We start from the raw sequence: 7,318 nt of genomic DNA, 5'->3' as shown, positions 1-7,318 counted from the left end.
CTCCGAAAGGAGAAATAAGAAAAAAGCAATAATTGTATTCCAATGAACTGTCAGTGTTTGTGTTAGGGGCATATGTTTCATTTCAAGATTATGGGGACTCACAGCATCCCCCCTATTCTGAGCTGCAATAGAATCAGATAAGAAACAGGGGTGTGGAGATGCAGCCTCCAATACAGTGGGTACAAGGATGAACACCCTCTACAACAACTTAGTCTAACAACAAGTTTCACAATGTTGTTTTATGTTGGCACTGCTGTTTAATTTTCAAAATGTCTAGACTTACAGTACCAGGTCTTTTGACAAGGAGGCAAATATTTATTTTAAACATAATAGGACAGTCAGCAAAACTGCTACTCCCAGCAGTACGAAAGGCTTTTATGAGGTAAAATGAGTGATAGACATCATAATGCATTCTTCAATTAGCATCCTACGTTCTCTGACTAGATGGCTGAGTGTCCTCTCCTGTTCTGTACAATGAGAACTGGCCAATAAGGAATGTGACTCCTCCTTCCACAGGTAAGCAATCATGAATGACAGGTTCCTTATTTCTGAGTAATACTGGTATATATACCAGAAACTTTTTACACAGAACAGATTTTGGTATCTCTCTCCTTACTGCAGGCAGATCCTGATAATCTCTTAGAACATTTTATCGACAGTGGGTAAGTAAAGTGACTACTCTGTGATTTGAATAAAATAATCACCTAACTATTTTACATTTGCTCTGAGCATAATATATAAATGAAAATTATTATTTCAAAGTAATTGCTAACCTGCTTGTTATGTGGTAGTACATTTCTTCAGGATTCCTTTGTACCCACTTTTCTTTAGCTTTCATCTTACTTTTACTGCATTTTCTGCAAAAGGAAAACTCTATGAGCTTTTCATTTAAGTGATAAAGTATATTACAGTATATAGGGCTTTCTTCTTATAGGTTCATAGGTAAGTACTTGGCTAGCTGGTCTTAGTAGGCACTTTAAACCTAGCCAATCACCCTTTCAAAGGTGAGACTCAAACCCTGAACCTTGTCGTCTGTGAGGAGAACACCTTAATCATTATGCCAATCCCCAACCATAAGTTAATTTTCCCAGCCAGCTAGCATTCCTGTCACAATGAACTTCAGACAAGTTTGTTGACTACATTATCAGCTCCTTTCACATCTGTGTGATGTATTTCAAATTCATACAGTAAACAACAGAGTCTTTGAAATGCAAGCATTATAATTTATAACTGATGTTCAAGTTTTAGATATGTTGCCAACCTAAAGCAGTTATGGTGAGAGTGGAGAGATATAGCAGTGGTCTGTGGTCAGCTGATCATTTAGGTAAAATTTCAGACATTCTGCAGGTTATTTTTGCACACGATGTTAAATAAACACAGATGAGATTTAGAGTATTTTCCTGAATTGTTCTGCATGATGAGATAGTTCCTAATGGAACATTGTAGTATGCTGTTTAAAGGTGTGTGATGAAGACCTAATAAAAGTCATACAACGTGGTGACATTCTGGGGTAAGAGGTTTATATGGTATCTACAGATACACATAATTGTCTGTGTACGTGTATGTGTGTTTTAGGGTCTATGTTTCTGATGTTGTTTGCATGCCCATGAGTCTTTGAGTGTATATGTGTATGTGCAAGCGTGTGTGTGTGTGTGTGTGTGTGTGTGTGTGTGTGTGTGTGTGTGTGTGTGCGTGTGTGCGTGTGTGTGTGTGTGTGTGTGTGTGTGTGTGTGTGTGTGTGTGTGTGTTTCTGTGCTTTTGCATTAGTGAAGAATTTTTTTCTTTTTTTATTTGCCAGAAAACATAGCTTTGTGTTAATTTAAGTTCTTGTGGAAGTGATCCCTAAATTAGTCTTATGTTCACAATTTCAGAGTGAACTGAGACAACATGTAGAATAGTTACATAACTGATCACTGATTGTTGAAATATATTGTGTTTCATTGACAGTAGATGATGCAGTTTCCACATTAATAGAATGTTTATGTACATGCATTTGTTAAGTGTTTTTAGGCATGTCTGTCTGCATGTGTGTATGTGAGTATACATGTTTGCAAGCATGTGTGTGTGTGTGTGTGTGTGTGTGTGTGTGTGTGTGTGTGTGTGTGTGTGTGTGTGTGTGTGTGTGCTTGCAAGTGTGTGTGTGTGTGTGTGTGTGTGTGTGTGTGTGTGTGTGTGTGTGTGTGTGTGTGTGTGTACGTGAGCACACGCATGTTTGCTCATTAGATCATGTATGCATGTGTCTGATTCAAATTCCATGTAGAACTCGGATTCCCTTGTAACATATATTCCTTTAATGTCATCACTTGACCTGCTTATCCCCTTTAAATACCACACTTTATTGTAATTCATAAATCAGTATACCTACTTATCATTACCCCACCAAATTACTATTCCTTCTCTAGAAAACACAGAATGAAAACAAAACGAAAACAAACTGAAGAAATAAATCCAAAAAGATGTCAAAACGGTTAAACCTTGTGTGAATGAGTACAGTTTTACCATCTTTTTGGATTTATTTCTACTATTCCAGCTCTACTTGCTGATCCACTCTAATACCTCACTCTGTTGTATTTTTTAAATTACTTTGACTTATCATATGCACCACTCGTCTATCTGTAAATTTATCAGTAACATGCTTGTACACTAATATTTGTGAATAGCAATACATATTTTATTATAAATGAAAAAAACACCCAAATATTAACTAAATAAGTAAAATTCCAAAGTCCAGGCGTCAGCAGAAAGGCAGGTAAACTAATGAAGCTGTTCAGCTAAAAAACATACATTTATTGAAATAACAGATAGTAAGGTAAGTGCTTTCACAAATAAAATTGCTTCCTCAGACCTCAGAGGTCTTACCTTACCTTATCCCCACGGGGACTGAGGGTAAAGATTCAGCCACTTGTTCCTCAGGTTGACCAGTTATTATTAGATGACTGGCTTGCAGTACAACAGCAAGCTTCAATGGGCTTTGTTAATGCTCTAGTTTCTTATTATGACAGACCTATACAAGAACAGGTTTCTAGTTTGGATGAGTTGAGTAAAGGGGTACAAGAATTTCAGACTCTTCCATGTTACAATGTCAGTCTGAACCAACTATGCAACGATGTGTTAGAGTTGGAAAATGTCTTTAAAGAGAAACAAATTAAAAAATTTCAGAGAGATGTTGATGATTTTGATAGGGGGAGACCCTTTGAAATATGTAAGAATGTCAAATTTGCTATCCCCAATCTTAGATCAGGGAATTTTAGGCCCAAAAGATCTAAATCCATTCTAAAGAAAAGAAATAGGGAGGAATATTACATCAGGTGATGATATCTCATCCAATACTGAGGGGGAGGAGGCTCACATGGACAGGTCACTGAGGTCTAAGAGAAACAATTTGGGAGATAACTTGGCCCGCCCTTTAGGCCTAGGTCCAGAAGAGGGGGGAGGAAGCATAAAGGTTCCGCCTGATTTAGAAGGAATGGTGAGGGTGAGGGATCAGGTGTAACTTTTTGTAATGTTTTTAATATCTCCTCTTTAAATCTGACGGATATGCAAATAAAAGTACTCAATAAAGGCCTTAGCTTTGTTCCCAGTTTTTTTGTGCCTGAACATCAATTTCTACAGGATATGGTACATTTCTGCTCTAAACTAAATTTACGCTTATTTTCAGGGTGAGTCAAATCAGACTGATAATAGATCTTTTAGAGTTCGGAAGTCCACGTGCAAGCCACCTATGTCTCCGGTTGTTTCTCTCTTTCAGGGTAATGTGCTCAAAGATTTACAGTGAAATATGGGTAAGGTTCACTTAAGTAGGGACAATGTTACTTGGGCAGAAAGAATTTGCATAGATGAGCTTAGATCAAACAAAGATATTGTTATTTCAGTGGCAGACAAGGGAGGAGCTATAGTTGTCCAAGATTGGACACAATATAATGATGTGGCAGAGAGACAACTTTTGGATCAAAAATACTATCACATAATGCCTATAAATCCCACAGCCAGATTTAAGGTTGAGATTGATGCCTTTTTGGATTTGGCAGTTGAAGAAGGTATTATTTCCAAGGAAATTGCCCATCACTTGAAAGTTGATCACCCTAAACAACAATGTTTATACCTGCTTCCTAAAATTCATAAGAATCTTGATAACCCCCCAGGTAGACCTATTGTTTCGGGGCAAGGCTCACTTACTGAACCCATTTCTGAATTTCTTACGTATTATTTGAAACCATTGCTACCATGCATTCGGGCCCGGATACAAGATACTACCCGATTTTGGGTATTGTATCAGATATGCAACTTGAACCTCACTGGTTATTGTGTACTCTCTATGTCACCTCCCTGTATACTAATATCCCCCATTGGGCGGGGTTGGCTTCCCTTCAATATTGGTTGGATAGGGCCAAATTATATAGACCAGGCTTTAATACTCTATTGGTCTGTTTGGCCTAACATGTTCTTACTAAGAATGTGTTTTATTTCCAAAAACAATGTGTATGGCAGATAGAGGGTACGACTATGGGGGTGTCTTTTGCCCCCATATATGCTGACCTGTTTATGGCTTACATAGAGGAGCAACTGATTTAGTCATAATATTTATTTGGTAGAAATTGATATCTGGAGACGATATCTTGATGACTGTTGGATGGTGTGGAGAGCGGATGCCTCTTATTTGGCAGAGTTTATTGAATACTTGAACCATAATATGTGGGGGGTTCAATTTAATGTAACATGGCACCAAAAGGAGATTACTTTTTTGGATGTCTTGGTTAAACGTACCCCCGATGATACCTTGGAGATGGACATTTTTTGCAAATTTCTGCAATATAATACTCTATTACATGCCTCCAGCTTCCACCCCCAGCATGTCATCAGGAATATCCCCAAGTCCCAATTTCTTAGGATCAGAAGGATCTGTTCAGACTCCTCTGTGTATAATCAATATAAGTGTGATCTTTCCAATCAATTTAGGAACCAGGGATACAGGGTTGGTGACATTTGTAGAGCTGGCCAGTTTGCGTCTCACCAGGATAGATCGGATTTGCTTGTATATAAGGGTGATCAACCCAACAGGAGTAATCAGGTTAGACTAATTACTACATATGGTAAAAACACATATTCCTTCATGAATATCATTTCTAGACATTGGGATATACTCCAAGGGGAAGACTCACTCATGGAATTTGTGGGTGATAGGTGTAATTATTCCTTTCATAAGGGCCAGTCATTAAGCTCTTTGTCCAACCATTATAAAGGGTGTCAGAATCAGGACAGGTCTTTTATCCAGAGAACTATGACGGGGGACAAACTGATGGGTTGTAATCGAGGTAGTCATTGTTGTAATTGTTCTAAGGTTTATGAAACTGGCAGTTTTACTAGCCAGAATACACCTTATGTGTTTGATATTACTTTTTTTGCTACCTGTAGCACCAATTGGGTGATATATCTGGCAAGTTGTACATGTCCAGCATTTTATGTTGGACAAACGTCTAGACCACTTAGATTGCGGATAAGTGAACATATGAGTGACATCAAGAACTGCAAACAAGCTAATGCACTGTATAAATATATTTGCAAACATAAAACTGGGTCATTTATATTTACAATTATTGACTGCATTTTATACAAAACACAGGATAAGGCAGGATTGCACGAGATACTTAATGTAAAAGAAAAGAAATGGATAGTCAAGTTCGGTGGATTACTTCCACCTGGCCCGAATGATTACTTTTAAAACCCTGTTCAATTCAACAATTGTTTAATTGGTAATTGATTCTTATATGTATATAAGGTTCTGTTGGAGGGAATTTTTGTCATATTGTTTTTGTTCACTGAGGAAGGCAGCAATGCCGAAACCGGTCTGATGTATTTGGTGAATATGATAATTTGGTGTATTTTTGAATACACCATGTATGAGTTATAATATATATTTTTCCACGCTGATTTGTGCTAAACAATATGAATGCCCACAATCTACACAAAATATTCCTTTATATTGCAGCTTTCATTAAAGAACCATATTCTATTTCTGTGACAGCAACATGTTGTGCAGAAAGCCATAACTGTGATAAAAACCTATAAGTAATTTACAGTAAATTTGTGAGAAAAGAGGAAGAGATTGTAGCCATAGAATAAACGAGTACAAAAAGAAAGCCTTCTAATTCAGAAAAGAAACTGAAAAGGCCAGCACAAGGTAAATTTGTGGTGTATAAAGACAAAGAACCATTTTTTAATATTAATAGTGATTTATTTATTCTTTTATGTTTTAGATACTGACTGGGTTTCCATTTTCAGAGGCAGCCAGGGAGAACATTTTTACAGTGATTTCAAAACAGAATACATGGACAGGTTACTATAGCCAAACAATTTGAATGTTTTTGAGCAGAAATGAGTATGGGTAGAACCCCCCCCCCCCCCCCAGTATACAGAAGAAAATAAAAATTCCACACAGACATTGTTTGGAGATCAGTATCAAATGCTAGATCCTAAGGCTGTTAGGTGGAGATCTTACCAATGAAACACCATGTTGCCCTTACTGTGGTATCTTTCACATGCAAAGTACAGCAGCTGCTGTTACCTATAGGCTTTGTTATGACTGATGTCAATTACACCACTGTGATAGCAGCCGTATCTAAGGTTAAGATTATTCCTGATATTCTCCAGGTAGCAGCTGTTAGTCAGGTGGTAATAAAGCAAACCTGAGAAAGCACTTTTGGACTAGATTGTTGTTTTCTGAGAGATCTTAGACTCAGAAGTGAACAGTCATTTCTGAGCAAGTAATGACTAAACAATATGGGTTCAAGGTTAGCTCAGGTATGGAGTTCAGCCAGTCAAAAGTGATGGTCTGTGCACATGTAGTTTAGGTCTGGGAAGCTGTAACAAGCATACTTCAAAATGTCATAGTAGAATATAGGTACAGTATACATAAAAGCTGCTTTTACAGAATCAATGGATGTTTATGTGAAACTAGCATTCAAATCAGGAAGGGGAAAACACTGGTGCTCAAATGAAGTAGCATCAGATGTCAGGAATAAAGCATATTCATTAAGGAGTCAAAAGGGAGCTAAGAAGTAAAAAGACTGATGTACCCAATAAAGCAGAAGGAAATGGGGAAGACAGCCAGAAGCACACAGACAGTATCCAGGAAGGGATAATTAGAAATTCAGATTTGACAAAACAATGAAAAATGAACCGAGTAAGACGAATGTGGATGTTCAGAAAAGGTTTATAAAAATTTATAGTCACAAAATGAACACTTTTTTCAGCATTTAAGAATGAAAAGAGGGGGTGATTAAGACATCTGACAGTAGACATTCCAGGAATAAACTTTTGA

At 37.4% G+C, this 7,318-nt stretch overlaps 1 protein-coding gene across 2 annotated transcripts in view; it reads left to right on the top strand.

Moving 5' to 3' along the window:
• Positions 1–589: 589 nt before the first annotated feature.
• LOC122794694 (DNA dC->dU-editing enzyme APOBEC-3D-like) overlaps positions 590–7,318 on the top strand; it is a 202,451-nt gene continuing 195,722 nt past the window's right edge. For both annotated transcript variants that reach the window (XM_044063326.1, XM_044063325.1), the window contains exon 1: positions 590–662. The gene's annotated coding sequence lies outside the window, so the exon portion shown is untranslated. The remainder of the gene's footprint in view (positions 663–7,318) is intronic.

This window comes from Protopterus annectens, chromosome 2.part1, assembly GCF_019279795.1.
Source record: "Protopterus annectens isolate FY-2018-M chromosome 2.part1, PAN1.0, whole genome shotgun sequence".
Taxonomy (NCBI): domain Eukaryota; kingdom Metazoa; phylum Chordata; order Ceratodontiformes; family Protopteridae; genus Protopterus; species Protopterus annectens.
The sequence above is the reverse complement of the archived record's forward strand: the minus strand, read 5'-3'. Positions and strand labels throughout refer to the sequence as shown.